Source organism: Saccostrea cucullata, unplaced genomic scaffold, assembly GCF_032062105.1.
Source record: "Saccostrea cucullata isolate Sc308-1 unplaced genomic scaffold, CSIRO_AGI_Scuc_v1 ctg7505, whole genome shotgun sequence".
NCBI classification, from domain to species: domain Eukaryota; kingdom Metazoa; phylum Mollusca; class Bivalvia; order Ostreida; family Ostreidae; genus Saccostrea; species Saccostrea cuccullata.
This window is the reverse complement of record NW_026927708.1, coordinates 12,442-28,829: the sequence shown is the minus strand read 5'-3', so window position 1 is coordinate 28,829 and position 16,388 is coordinate 12,442. Positions and strand designations below refer to the sequence as shown.

The 16,388-nt window shown below is 37.4% G+C and overlaps 1 long non-coding RNA gene across 1 annotated transcript; it reads left to right on the top strand.

Moving 5' to 3' along the window:
• Positions 1 to 2,024: 2,024 nt before the first annotated feature.
• LOC134275307 (uncharacterized) lies at positions 2,025 to 14,195 on the top strand. The gene is made up of 3 exons (XR_009993793.1): positions 2,025 to 2,065; positions 2,172 to 2,253; positions 14,112 to 14,195. It is a non-coding gene; the product is annotated as an uncharacterized LOC134275307 (long non-coding RNA).
• Positions 14,196 to 16,388: the final 2,193 nt, after the last annotated feature.

The following is a 16,388-nucleotide window of genomic DNA, read 5'->3' as shown; positions in this document are numbered from 1 at the left end:
TTGAAGTCGAATTTAAAGAACGATAACTCTAAAAATTGCAAAATCATAAATTTCTGGTTATTCCCCTTTGATGATGTAAAATATGACATAACTTCAAGGCCATTATCGGAGTATTTTTATCACAACATGATAATAACAATCGGTATCATTAAAAAATTAAAGTCTTCATCTTTAAGACAGAAACAAATAAATACACGGAACTCTTAAGTTGAAAGAGAGTTTATTGCCTAAAGTTGTCCGAAGCAAGGTATGTGTCCGATGCATGGTGAATTCATGGAGAAGGGATATAACGAGCCGCCATTAATTCCTCGGGGCCTCGCTTCAAACTCTAAAAAAAACTTTATTTACCTTTATGTCCTTACTTCATTAAATTTAAAACTTTGAAAGAGTCTTATAACTTCCGAGAATTAGATGTCCGTCGTTAACCCTACACCATTTTATCCATGCAATTTTCATGTACATTACCTTAATTTTTACGCACTTGTCATCTGTTGCACTCTAATAATTTTAGAGCAACTTTTAAAAATATAACTGCTTTTGGGACCGTTGAGCGTCCATCACGAGAGATCAGCTCCATTTTTACCTTCGATTAGCCTCTGGGTTTAATCGGGTCAGCAATTATATTTGATTTCGTATTACAACTAGTAATATTATCCAATCATCTTTCACCGTTTAAACTTTAGTCATTCAGTGAAGAATTCATTCAATGTTATAGTTTATTATATGATTGAATATTTTCCTTTTCTCTGATTGGCTGAGATTTAACGATGTTATATTGACCTGCATGTGACCTTCCAGGTCAATACAAGGTCAATATAATGAATCACGTGACCCTCCAGGTCAATATAAAGAATAATTGCAGGTCAATATTATAGGGTTATTGAACTTATATCGGTGAATATTGGCATAAGTTTGCTGTTCAAATGCACGAGCTTGCTTGTGCTAAATATACACCAATATAAGTTCAATAACTCCTTTATTATTTAGCTAAAACATTTCCACATAATATTTATAATATTTATTCCAACAAAAAACGTAAATTAATGATTTTTTAGTATTGGTATTCAAATTAATATCTGTCCTGTAAGCGTTCAATATCGTATCATTCCGATGACTCTATACCGAGCGATATGATTTGGTTATTTAGGTTTTAATAGGTCTAATACGTACTAAATTTTTAATAGATAATTTCATTTTGTGTGAAAAATAAACACATCTTACCTAGATGTCACTTCCCTTCTTTAATTTAGCTCTCAGAATTTGACCAAATTAACATCTTAACCATGTTAACACCTTCGGAGTACAATATTCACTTCGCCCTTAGAGCTCAGAGAATATTAGACTCCAGTCCCCAGGTGTCTAAATCATCGTATTGACCTTAAACAAGCGCGATAATGACAAGATTGTTAGAAAAAACATGCAAGCGGCAATAAAGTTAAGGCGCTAGCGCGTTGATGTCAATGCGATAGCGCATTATAATGACAACGCGTTGTGTGTTAGCGAGAAGTCGTGATGTGAACAACGCGCTAGCGCGTTGTCATTAATGCGCTTGCGGGTTGTTAGAATACAACATTAGCGTATTGCCATAAATACATCAATACAAGAATACAACATTTCAAGAATACAACTATACAAGAATACAACAATAGGGTAATGTAATTAACGCGCTAGCGCGTTGTCATTAATTAGCTTGCGTGTTGTTAGAATACAACGTCAACGCGCTAGTGCGTTAATTACAATACGCTAGCGCGTTAATGACAATGCGCTAGCGCGTTGTTCATAACACGACTTTGCGCTAACACACAACTATTTGTCATTAACGCGCTAGCGCATCGTCATTAATAAATGCGCTTGCGTGTTGTTTTTAACGCGATAATACACTTTTCTAATGGCCATAATATAAAAGTATAAACAGTAGTATGTGTTCATTGCCGTAGTTCTAACTAAAATTGTAAAGCTATATATAGAAGTGAGGAAATAAAAAAGAAGGAATGTCACTTATTAGAAACACACTATTTTTTCAGATATAGTTATGCTGCTGTCCAAATGTCAAGGCAATCACAAGGTATAAAATATCCCTTTCCCAATCAACAAATGCACGTTGAAAGAAATTTTAGAAGTTGGCATTTAATTCCATTGCTCTTTTATGCATTTTTTTTAATTTTTGATAGTATGGAACTCTGGAAACAATGATGGAAACATATAAGGGATTGCAGGAAAAAATGTCCCATAACCAGCCGAAGAGTTGGACTAGTAAGCAAGAAACGTTTACAGATAAGATTTATAATTTTTCTTTTATTTATGAAAGGTTTCTGGTATAATTTGTATCTTATCATAATATTAAGTCAAACAGATGAAGGAAAAAACAGAAAGGAATATGAGGATTCGATATAAGGTGAGATTACTTAGAGTTTGGGGCTTTTACTTCAATATATCAACGCAGTATTTGAAATTGTAGTATAGTGTGAGATACCGAATTTCAGCTGTATTATTCATTACAGATTTGTCTAGCTGCAGAACTGTAGCTCTCTGCTTGAGGAAATTCAGATAGATAAAGCAGAGAGGTACAGATTCAAGCGTTGTAAAAACCTTTGATTTACGCCGCCGATTTTTGTCACTCCTTAAACAGGTCGAGACCACTACCTTATACAGGTCGAGACCACTAGATTTTCTGACGTCAGCATAAGTTTGCATGTAAATGAGCTATCTATTTACTTTACCCACTGATGAATGAGTCGCAATGCATTGTGGGCTACTACAAGTACTCAGCTGTGTTGAAAATAAAGGCCAACTTGAATTGTCTCTTGGAAACTTATTTTCAATTCTTTTTTGAGATTTATGGGAGAAATATTTAAAATGATGTATAATCTTTCATTTCCATGCTCACATTTGCAAAATTTGCTTTATGAAGCCTTACACCAACTTATAATACATCGGCCTAAACCATAGTTCGAAGAGACGTACATGTAGGTGCTATCGTGTCGATAAAGCATTGAGTTTTTTTCACGTGATATACATGTTCATAGTTTTAGACAGCAGTACAAGGTGCGCTATCATTATTTTACCCCTAAATGTTATCAAAAAGTTTTTAATGTACATGCAAACATCAAAGCGTTTGCACATTATTTGAACTTAATCGTTCAATTTCGGAATTAAAAAGTAATAAAGAAGCTCTACGGTTTTTCTGGTGACGAAGTGAATATGCAGAAATCGACGAAAACCACGTGTCGCCATTGAATCGTAAACACGTAGTAGTGTCATGCTTTGGGACTCATTCACTTGATTGGCGAACAGGTGTGAAGACGATATCGTCACGTGTTGAAAATTGCCTTCCATATAAGGTAGTGGTCTCGACCTGTTATATGGAAGGCAATTTTCAACACGTGACGATGTCTTCGTCACGCCCGTTCTCCAATCAAGTGAAAGAGTCTCAAAGCACAACAGTCTACCACCACAGGTACTTGTGGACAGGACCCCCCCCCCCCCAACTATACACCCATGGTCAAAATATTTTTTTTCTTTTTTTGTCTTGAATTATGTTTCTAGTACTTATTTACAACGTATTCCATATGAAAAATCCAAAAAATAACATAGATTTAACGATTTAATAAAAAAGTCATACCCTGGTATTATAAAATAGAGAAGGCAAGTCACTTCGGGTTGTTAATTCGGACCACTCTTGATTATCGGGCCTAAAATATCATATACCTACTACATGTCACCAAAATGTGTCATGATATCTTGTTTCGGTAGAGATTTTTGTCGTTAATCGTGCCATTTAATTGCCCAGACATTCCCCAGTTATCCGAGTATTCAGCGTCAAACGTGAAAAATTTGGAAATGTCAAAGCAGAAATTACGGAAGTGATCCAAAAACGACACCTAGCGGGTAACTTTCGAGTTCCAAGTGTCATAGAATGAAGGGAAAAGCCAGAGGACTACGAAAAAGTTCGGGAAAATTTTGATAAAAGTCGATTAAATTTTGCTGCAGATTTTCGAGATGAATTAGGGTCGTCTTCAATATTCTTTTTAGAGGATTTATCACTGATACAATATAGTGTTTTAAAAATCGCATATAGACATAAAAACACTTGTAACCCCCACCCCCATCCCCACCCAAACTACAATAATTCCGATATCATGAAATTAATTATCTTATACAATGATTCTCACTTGCCAAAGAATTTAAGCATTTATGAAGATTTCTTAAAAATAAATGAAAATCGGAACTTTTCATTATCACATTCTCTCGTTTATTGTCCTAACTACAGCCTCGGAGTTTGTTTCTGGTCTTGACTGTGTATATCTAGCTGCTTTGTTAAAGAAGCTTAACTTCTTTTTATTTATCTAACATGGCCGTAGGAATAATATTAGTATATCATATAATATGCTGTAGAGGTACTATATGCTCGTGTCTCTCAATAAAAACCAGTGCCATTTTTTTTTGCTTGTTGGGGAATTTTTAGTTGATAGCATAGTGTCGTAACTAATAATGTTTGGCTGTTCCCCATCCCCCAGTCTGAAATTGCTTCCTACGAGCCTGTCTAGGTATAAATTTAGAGACTTTTTAAAACTTCTTTCGCCAATTCGGTATGTCTTATCTAACAGCCATCGTTTAATATTGTCACTTGTAGTACATGTACTCAGGGATGTAGCAATGGGGGGGGGGGGGGGGGGGGGGCTGCCCCCCCCCCCACTTTTTTCCCATCATTACCTTTAATATTGAATATGTCCATTGGAAGGTAGGTTGCCCCCCCCCCCCCACTTCTTACCACAGTATAGTGATATGAAGAAAATGTGGTATTGTATGCAAAAAAATTGAAGTAAAAGGGAGTTGGCCTTGAAAAAGGTTGGCCACTAACCCCCCACCCACCCCCACCCCCGAAATAGGATTTTCGTGTTTGGGCATTTTCCCCCTTTTTTTTGTCTTGTCAACTTTTACAGGCAAGTAAAAAAAACATTTTTCTCTGGTTGCCCCCCCCCCCCCCCCCCCACTTTCAAAAACGATGCTACGTGCCTGCATGTACTAGATTTTGACTACTGAATATTGGATGGGATGTATTTGTACAACCATTCATAAAACTTGCATTTTCTTCTCGCAAAACGCCTTTCTCTACATTTGTAGTTTAATCAAAATAATTCTAACCTGTAATGACGTCCACACACTCCTTCCCATATATTAAATAATATAGCGAGTTCAGAACTCACTGCAAATGGAATAATGATTTTTGTGCTGTTTTGAATAAGCACATTCCTGGTTGTACCGGTATTTATCTATTTAAACTAACGCATTAACAGAAATCCACCTTTACGCAGACACAGTCACTAGAAAATAAAAGTTGAGTTTGCCTAAACATATCCACGTAGAAAAGGGGGGTTAGATGTCATTTAATGTCTCTATGCGATTTTTAAAACACTATATTGTATCAGTAACAAATCCTCTAAGAAGAATATTGAAGACGATCCTAATTCATCTCGAAAATCTGCAGCAAAATTTAAACTCTAATAAATCGATTTCGACTTTTTTCAAAATTTTCCCGAACTTTTTCGTAGTCCTCTGGCTTTTCCTTTCATTCTATGACACTCGGAACTCGAAAGTTACCCGCTAGGTGTCGTTTTTGGATCACTTCCGTAATTTCTGCTTTGACATTTCCAAATTTTTCACGTTTGACGCTGAATACTCGGATAACTGGGGAATGTCTGGGCAATTAAATGGCACGATTAACGACAAAAATCTCTACCGAAACAAGATATCATGACACATTTTGGTGACATGTAGTAGGTATATGATATTTTAGGCCCGATAATCAAGAGGGGTCCGAATTAACAACCCGAAGTGACTTACCTTCTCTATTTTTAGCTCACCTGAGCCGAAGGCTCAAGTGAGCTTTTCTGATCACATTTTGTCCGTCCGTCCGTCTGTCTGTCCGTCTGTAAACTTTTCACATTTTCGACTTCTTCTGAAGAACCACTGGGCCAATTTTGACCAAACTTGGTACAAAGCATCCTTAGGTGAAGGGGAATTTAAATTGTTAAAATGAAGGGACATATCCCCTCGCAAGGGGAGATAATCAAGAAAAGAGAAAAATAGGGTTGGGTCATTAAAAAATCTTCTTCTCAAGAACCACTTGGACAGTAAAGCTGAAACTTATGTGGAAGCATCCTGGGGTAGTGTAGATTCTAAATTGTTCAAATCATGACCCCTGGGGGAAGGGCGGGGCCACAATGGCCGACCAAAGTTTTATATAGAAATATATAGGAAAAATCTTTGAAAATCTTCTTCTTAAGAACCACTGGGCCAGTAAAGCTGAAACTTATGTGGAAGCATCCTGGGGTAGTGTAGATTCTAAATTGTTCACATCATGACCCCCGGGTTAAGGGCGGGGCCACAATAGGAAATCAAAGTTTTATATAGAAATATATAGGAAAAATCTTTGAAAATCTTCTTCTCAAGAACCACTGGGCCAGAAAAGCTGAAACTTATGTGGAAGCATCCTGGTATAATGTAGATTCTAAATTGTTCAAATCATGATCCCCGGGGAAAGGGCGGGGCCACAATGGGGAATCAAAGTTTTATATAGAAATATATAGGAAAAATCTTTGAAAATCTTCTTCTCAAGAACCACTGGGCCGGAAAAAGTGAAGCTTATGTGGAAGCATTCTGGGGTAGTGTAAATTCTAAATTGTAGGAATCATGACCCCCGGGGGAAGGGCGGGGCCATTATAGGGAATCAAAGTTTTACATAGAAATATATAGGAAAAATCTTTGAAAATCTTCTTCTCAGGAACCACTGGGCCAAAAAAGCTGAAACATATGTGCCCATGGAAGGATCATTAAAGAGCGTATGGGGTAGTGTAGATTTCAAAATGTCTAAATTATGATCAGTGGGGTAGGGTGGGGATGCATTACGTATAACAAGGGGGAAATCTGGTAAAGAACAGAATGGTCAAAGCTTCTCAGGTGAGCGATGTGGCCCATGGGCCTCTTGTTTATAATACCAAGGTATGACTTTTTTTTTAGTAAATCGTTAAATCTATGTTATTTTTTTGATTTTTCATATGGAATACGTTGTAAATAAGTACTAGAAACATAATTCAAGACAAAAAAAAATATTTTGACCAGGGGTGTATAGTGGGGGGGGGGGGGGGGGGGGGCCTGTCCACAAGTACCTGTGTCTACCACGTGTTTACGATTCAATGGCTACACGTGGTTTTCGTCGGTTTACTGCACAAAATTTAACTCGTCACCGGAAAAACCACAGGCACCTGAAGTATGGATCGACAACCCCCCCCTTTTTTTAAATGAAAAAAAATGTAAGAGTGTATAATACCTCGAAAATATAAAATTTCCCCGTCAAACACATCTATATGTTGTTATATGCAAGCAGATTGTACTTTTTCTCACGTTTAAAGAAGGGCCGTATTCGGTATAATAAAAATACACAAGGTAAGAAACAAAAGTCGTAAACAAACGGGGGTTCCCCACTTCGAGACAGATTTCCAAGGTAATAACGGTGTTACCTATCATAATTTTGCAAACACTCTGTAAAAGTAAACATATTAGCTAATTTACATGCAAATTTATTCTGACTCAGAAAATCTAGTGGTCTCGACCTGTTAAAGTATTTATTCCCTGTAGTTTAAGCTTTGTTTGGCTTTTAGAATAGGATCCTATAATTGTCTCCCGCTTTCGCGAAAGTGAGGTGACATTAAATCTCATTCGTCTGTCCGTCTGTCAATCCGTCACAAAAACTTTAACCTTGCCCATAACTTTTGATTTAGTGGCTATGACTTTCATATTTCACATGTGTATTTCTTGTGATAAGACCTTTTTTTGGGTACCACCAAAATTGACCTTTTGACCTTGACCTTGGAGTTTGACCCACTTTAACACAAAAATTCCAAACTCTTGACTTTGGCCATAACTTCCGAATGGTAGATATTAGGACTTTTATATTATACATATATTTTCTTTGTGACAAGACCTTTTATTGGATACCAACAATTTTGACCTTTTGACCTTGACCTTGGAGATTTCCGCACTTATGAAAAAACTTTAACCTTCACCATAACTTTGGAACGGTAAGGGCTAGGGCTTTCATACTTCACATATGTACTCTTTGTGAGAAGGCTTTTCATTAGATACCAAGAATTTTAACCCTTTGGCCTTGACCTTGGAGTTCAGTTATAATTTCTAAATAAATTACATATGATAAGGTGTTCATATTACACACAATATGTCATATAAAAATGACATCTCAGCCACAAAGACACCGAAAGAGGGGGACCACAATTCCTTGAATTTACTTTTTAATCAGATATTAAACTTTTTTTGATACTTTATTTACCTTTTAACGGTCCGAAACAGTCCTGTTTATAGTTTTGTAATGTTGGTTTAAAAGAGTTTCATTTCGACGTCCTTTACCACAAACAGCCATTTGTTAGCCTTAAAAGTAAGTTAAGTAAATTATCAGGAATTGAAGTTAAATGTATGATTAATTATAAAATACCATATTTAAAACTGGGGAAAGTATAAAATACAAGAAAAAAAACCACCCGAAGTTAGCGACAAATAATCGTCGGCGTAAATCGAAGATTTTTACAAAGCTTGGATCTGCAGCTTTCTGCTTTATCTCTCCGAATTTTCTCAAGCAGAGAGCTTCAGATCTGCAGCTAAGATTTGGTCTTGGAAGAGAAATGCAAAATTTTCCCTCTTTTTAGCTCACCCGAGCAAAAGAGCTCAAGTGGGCTTTTCTGATCTCATTTTGTCTGTAGTCTGTCTGTTTATCTGTCTGTGAACTTTTTACAATTTTACCACTCTGCGAGAACCACTTGGCAAATTTTAACCAAACTTACTACAAATCATTCTTTGGAGACGGGAATTTAAGTTTGTACAAAGGAAGGGCCCCCCCCCCCCCTCATTCAAGAGGAGATATTATTAAGTAATAGTGAAAATTTGGTGTCATGTTTTAAAAATCGTCATCTCAAGAACCTAGCGCTGCAGTGTGCCAGGACGTACAGATGAAACGTATAGGGAAACATTCTCAGATAGTGTAGATTCAAGATTAGTGTTTGTTCAAATCATGACGCCTGGGGTAGGGTGGAGCCACACTGGACAATCAAATTTTAACATAGGAATATATACCAGAAACAAACTGCAAAACTTTTCTTCTCAAGAACAGCAAAGTAATGTTTGGTCATATTTATGTGAACGCATTCTGAGGTAGTGTAGATTCAATTTTAAACAAAGCATGACCCTTTGGGGTGGGGCAAGGCCACAAGGGACGATTAAAGTTGCCTCTCAAGAACAGCAAAGCCATGATTGGTCATATTTATATAGCATCCTCATGTAGATTAGATTCCAATCAGATCATCTGTCCACTCCTTTATTTTTTATTTTCTTTACCTCATGCAAGGACCCGAGCTCTAAATCTGTCTTGTATCTGGACAACTGGCGTTCAAATTTTTGATGATCATTAGAAAGACCCTAGTTAGATATTTGTAAAAATGGAAAAATATTTTTTTTTTAAATTTAATCTGAAACTGTGTCTTTGCCCCTTTAAGGTCATTTGTGTCTGGTCAATATCTTTAGTATTGATTTTGAGCTCATCTGAGCCAAAGGTTCAATTGAGCTTTTCTGATCACATTTTGTCCGTCGTCTGTCCGTCAGTCTAGCTGTTCGTCTATCTTTCCGTCCGTCCGTTCGTTCATCTATAAACTTTCAGTTTTTCTGTTTCTTCTTAAGAACCACAGGGCCAATTTTATCCAAACTTGGTACAAAGCATCCTTGGATGATGGGGAGTTTAAATTGTTAAATGAAAGACCAAATCCTCTCAAAATGAGAGATAATCAAGAAAGACAAAAATAGGCCTAGGGTGGGGTCACTTGAAAATCTTCTCAATAACTACTTTGCCAGAAAAGCTGAAATTTATGCGAAAGCATCATGGGATAGTGTATATTCTAGGTTTGATTCATGATCCAAATCATGACCCCTGGGGGTAGGGCGGGACCACAAGAAGGAACCCAAGTTATACATTAAAATATTTAGGAAAAATCATCTTCTAGGGAACTAATGGGGCAGAAAAACTGAAACATATACGATAGCATCGTGAGGTAGTGTACATTTTAAATTGTCAAAATTTAACCAATGGGGTAGGGTGGGGTCACAACCGGCATATCAAAGGGGAAATCTGGTGAAGAACAGCATGGTCAAGGCCATTCAGGTGAGCGATGTGGCCCATGGGCCTCTTGGGTTTTTTTAAGGCTGCACCTTAGTTTCATTTTTTAAAAATATAATGAGCACTTATATTTTCACTATATGTTCCAACAAATTGTGAACACCTCGTAGTTTCATAAAATATTTGTGATTTGGCTGCATGCCCTTCTCTGAAAAACCAAGCAGGGAGTATTTGTCCCTATTAGACAGTTCTAGTTTTCTCATGAGTAGAAAAGCAATCATGATTGGTCATATTTATGTGAACGCATCTTTAAGTGGTGTAAATTCAAGTTTGTTCAAGTTATGACCCCCAGGGCTAAGGTGGAGCCACAGTTTGACATAAGAGTATATAGGAAAATTCTTCTTCTCAAGAACAGCAAAGCCATGATAGCCAAAAGAACTTCATTAGTTTCAATTTTGTTCAAATCATTCACTTACCGTCCATTTTAGGGGTAGGTCTGGATTTAAGATTTTCAATACTTAACTGCTGATTTTTGTTTTACTTTTGTTTCACTTGAGACCTCAAGTGAGCTTTTTTAGGTCACCTGAGTAACTCAGGTGACCTATTGCTATCCGTTTTCGTCCGTCGTCGTGCGTCGTGCGTCGTGTGTCGTGTGTCGTGTGTTAACATTTGAACATTTTCAGCTTCTTCTCTGAAACCACTGAACCAATTTCAACCAAATTTGGTATACAGCATCTATGGATGAAGGGGAACAAACAATTGTCGAATTTCATGGTCCCCGCCCCCCTGGGGCCTGAGGGGTGGGGCCAAAACCACTAAAATTATTGCAATCTTTAAAAATCTTCTTCTTTACTCATGGACATCGAGCAGGCAAACTGTTAGCATGAATGTAATAAGCATTGAGTCCTCTACCAAAATTGTGAAATTCATGGCCCCAGGGTCAGGGGTTCTGGTGTTAGGGCGGGGCTCTATAGATTATATAGTAAAAATGCATTTATTCTTTGAAAATCTTCTTCTCTGATTCTGGGTATTAAATAAAATAACCAAGTACATAGTTATGATGAGCAAGAGTGCCTCTTCCAGATTTGTGAATTTTATGGCCCCAGGGTCAGGGGTTCTGGTGTTAGGGCGGGGCTCTATAGATTATATAGTGAAAATGCATTTATTCTTTGAAAATCTTCTTCTCTGCTTCTGGGTATTAAATAAACTAACTAAGTACATAGTTATGATGAGCAAGAGTGCCTCTTCCAGATTTGTGAATTTTATGGCCCCAGGGTCAGGGGTTCTGGTGTTAGGGCGGGGCTCTATAGATTATATAGTGAAAATGCATTTATTCTTTAAAAATCTTCTTCTCTGCTTCTGGGTATTAAATAAACTAACTAAGTACATGGTTATGATGAGCAAGAGTGTGCCTCTTCCAGATTTGTGAATTTTATGGCCCCAGGGTCAGGGGTTCTGGTGTTAGGGTGGGGCTCTATAGATTATATAGTGAAAATGCATTTTTTCTTTGAAAATCTTCTTCTCTGCTTCTGGGTATTAAATAAACTAACTAAGTACATAGTTATGATGAGCAAGAGTGCCTCTTTCAGATTTGTGAATTTTATGGCCCCAGGGTCAGGGGTTCTGGTGTTAGAGAGGTGAAAATGCATTTTATTTGAAAATCTTTTTTCTTCTCTGCTTCCGGGTATTAAATGAACTAACTAAGTACATAGTTATGATGAGCAAGAGTGCCTCTACCAAAATTGTGAATTTTATGGCCCCAGGGTCAGGGGTTCTGGTGTTAGGGCGGGGCTCTATAGATTATATAGTGAAAATGCATTATTTCTTTGAAAATCTTCTTCTCTGCTTCTGGGTATTAAATAAACTAACTAAGTACATAGTTATGATGAGCAAGAGTGCCTCTTTCAGATTTGTGAATTTTATGGCCCCAGGGTCAGGGGTTCTGGTGTTAGAGAGGGGCTCTATAGATTATATAGTGAAAATGCATTTTTTCTTTGAAAATCTTCTTCTCTGCTTCTGGGTATTAAATAAACTAACTAAGTACATAGTTATGATGAGCAAGAGTGCCTCTACCAAAATTGTGAATTTTATGGCCCCAGGGTCAGGGGTTCTGGTGTTAGGGCGGGGCTCTATAGATTATATAGTATATACCAGGAAAATGCATTTATTCTTTAAAAATCTTCTTCTCTGATTCTGGGTATTAGATAAACTAACTAAGTACATAGTTATGATGAGCAAGAGTGCCTCTTCCAGATTTGTGAATCTTATGGCCCCAGGGTCAGGGGTTCTGGTGTTAGGGCGGGGCTCTATAGATTATATAGTGAAAATGCTTTTATTCTTTGAAAATCTTCTTAATATCTGCTTCTGGGTATTAAATAAACTAACTAAGCATATAGTTATGAAAAGTAAGAGTGCCTTTTCCATAATTGTGAATTTTATGCCAATTATCCAAGTATATATATTTATGATGAAGAAAGGTGCATCTAGCAAAATTGTTTTTTTTTTATGTCCCGAGGGGGGGGGGGAGGGGCTACATAATCTGAAAATAAATTAATGCTTTGAAACCTGCTCTTTGGTATTAATCAACCATTTTATGATAAAATTTGCAAAATTTTGAAATATGTGGCCCCAAGGTCAGTGGTTCTTTTTGGGTGAGGTGCACAACTGGTTATAAAGTGGAAGAACATTTTCTCTTTGTACCTCTGATCTATCTCTGGGTATTGAGTAAGTAGAGTATTTTTAATTATGATAAGCAATGGTGTCTCTTTCAAAATTGTGAATTTCATGGCCTCTGGTTTAAAACACGAACCAAATTTAATTGTTTGAAAGTTGTTACACAATACTCAGGTGACCTATAAGGCCCGTGGGCCTCTTGTTGATTACCTTTTGTCTGTCGTCCTTCCATCTGTCCGTCCGTCTGTGTGTCCGTCGGTCCTTCTGTAAACTGGTACAAAGCATAATTGAGTAAATTGGTGTTTAGATTGTTAAAATGAAGGTACAAGTCCCCTTCCAAAGGAGATCAATAATCAAGAAAAGACAAAGAAGGTGGGTCATTAAAAAAGAACCCTTATGTCAGAAAAACTGAAACTTGATCAAATCATGACGCCTTTGGAGTAGGGCGGGGCCTCAAACTCTTCTCAAGAAAAACTGGACCAGAACAGCTGAAACTTATGTAGAAGCATCCTGGGGTAGTGAACATTTTAATATTGTTCTAATAATGACCCCAGAGGTTAGGCGGGGCGACAATAGGGAATCCAAGTTTAACATTGAATTTTTAAGGAAAAAAATCTTCTATAAAATTTAAGAACTATTGGGCCAGAAAATTTTTAACTTATGTGGAAGCATCTTGGGGAAGTGTAGATTCTAAATTGTTCAAATCATGACCTGTGGGGGTAGGGTGGGGCCTCAATAGAATCCAAGCTTTACATTGAAACATTGGTGAAGTTGAAATCAAAATTTTCTTTTTGTGAACCATGGGGTCAGAAAAGCTGACTTGTGTGGAAGCATCCTGGGATTTTGTACTGTAAATCATTCTATTTTTGCGACGCTTTATTTTCGCGAGCTATAAGGTAATTATAAGCAAGAAAAACTTTTCGCGAGTTACAGATTTTGTTGTATATAATCCCTACAAATACGTATTTACGCAAGAATTATTTTTTTCGAGCAGACAGATGCGTAATAATGCAACAATAAAGTTCTCTCGTGAATAAATAAGGGATTTATTTAGAGTATATTTTAATTTGTCCAAATTATGAATCCTGGGTTGGGGTCAGAGTATTAATAGGTATTACAAGGGGAGAAATTTGATAAAGAACAGCATGGCCAATGCTACTCAGGTGAGCAATGTGGCCCATGGGCCTCTTGTTTTTCTTACCACAGTGCTCAGGTGATCCCCTAGGCATCTTTTCAATATTAGAACCATTTTCTCTTGCAGCTTCACGAATGATTTTTGCTACAGGAGAGGTTAAACTAATCGGTAAAACAAAGATTGTGTCAGTAAAATGTCACTTCAATCCAGAGAGTAGCCTGGCTGCTCGCGTAGTTGATTATACTTCATATTTCATTGTATGGTGGAGTGCCAAACATATGCCTAGTGATAAACCTACATGGCCTAAACCATCTGATGGTTTCAAAATGATTGGAGGTAAGGATATCATCATTTTTAGCTCAGAATCTTCTGGTCAGAGACCAGAGGCGCTTATGCAGTAGTAAGATAATTGTCATCTGTCTGTACGTCCATCTGTAAACTTTTCAGATTTTAAATTCTTCTCAAGAACCACTCGGCCAGAAAAGCTGAAACTTTTTAAGAAGCATCCTGTGGTAGTGTAAGTTATAAATCATTCAAATCATGAATCCCAGAGGTAGGGTGGGCCACGATAAAGAATCCAATTTTAAATTAAAATACAGAGGATTATTCTTTTAAAATCTTCTTTTTTTAAATTACCACTGGGCCAGAAAAGCTAACCCTAGCATACCTCTGTGAAGAATCTAAATTGTTCAAATCATGACCCCACAGGAGAAGGGTGGAACCACAATAGCGAATCCAAGTTTTTAGCCAAAAGACCAGAGACCAGAAGAGCTTATGCCATAGTAAGGTGTCCGCCGTCCGTCTGTCTGTCAGTCTGTCTGTCTAACTGTCTCCGTCTGACCGTCTGTATGTAAACATTTTTAGCTCACCTGAGCCGAAGGCTCAAGTGAGCTTTTCTGATCACATTGTGTCCGTCGTCCGTCCGTCCGTCTGTCCGTCCGTAAACTTATCACATTTTCGACTTCTTCTCAAGAACCACTGGGCCAATTTTGACCAAACTTGGTACAAAGCATCCTTGGGTAAAGGGGAATTTAAATTGTTAAAATGAAGGGCCAAATCCCTTAACAAGGGGAGATAATCAAGAAAAGACAAAAGAGGGTGGGTTCATTAAAAAATCTTCTTCTCAAGAACCACTAGGCCAGAAAAGCTGAAACTTATGTGGAAGCATCCTGGGGTAGTGTAGATTCTAAATTGTTCAACTCATGACCCCCCGGGATTGGGCAGGGCCACAATGGGAAATCAAAGATTTACATAGAAATATATACGAAAAATCTTTAAAAATCTTCTTCTCAAGAACCACTGGGCCAGAAAAGCTGAAACTTATGTGGAAGCATCCTGGGGTAGTGTAGATTCTAAATTTTACAAACCATGACCCCCGGGGGTAGGGCGGGCCACAATATATGGGAAATCAAAGTTTTACATAGAAATATATAGGAAAAATCTTTGAAAATCTTCTTCTTAATAACCACTGGGCCAGAAAAGCTGAAACTTATGTGGAATCATCCTGGGGTAGTGTAGATTCTAGATTGTTCAAATCATGACCCCCGGGGGTAGGGCGGGGCCACAATGGGGAATCCAAGTTTTACATAGAAATATTTAGGAAAAAATTTTAAAATCTTCTTCTCAAGAACCACTGGGCCAGAAAAGCTGAAACTTATGTGGAAGCATCCTGGGGTAGTGTGGATTCTAAATTGTACAAATCATGACCCCAGAGGGGTTGGGCGGGGCCACAATGGGGAATCAAAGTTTTACATAGAAATATATAGGAAAAATCTTTGAAAATCTTCTTCTTAATAACCACTGGGCCAGAAAAGCTGAAGCTTATGTGGAAGCATCCTGGGGTAGTGTAGATTCTAAATTGCTCAAATCATGACCGGGGGGGGGGGGGGGGTTAAGGCGGGGCCACAATGGGGAATCAAAGTTTTACATAGAAATATATTGGACAATATTTGAACATCTGAAACTTATGTGGAAGCATCCTGGGGTAGTGTAGATTTCAAATTGTCTAAATTATGATCAGTGGGGTAGGGTGGGGTCACAATGTGTATTACAACGGGGAAATCTAGTAAAGAACAAAATGGTCAAAGCTAATCTCAGGTGAGCAATGTGGCCCATAGGCCTCTTGTTTTTTTTTTTAAATGGTTCTCCTCCTGTTGTTTTTGACTGATTTCATTATTTTCTTGACACACAAGTAGACTACATTAATGTACATAATTTAATGCATCGGTTTTTGATTTTGAACAATGTTTCTTTGGTTACTACAAATAGAAATTTCTGTGAAATTCCTTTAAAACGTTTCTCCTCCTACAGTTTTGGTCTGATTTCAATAAAACTTAGCACACGAGTAGACTAAACAAAGATACATAATTTAGTGCATCGGTTTTTGATTTCGATGAACGATAT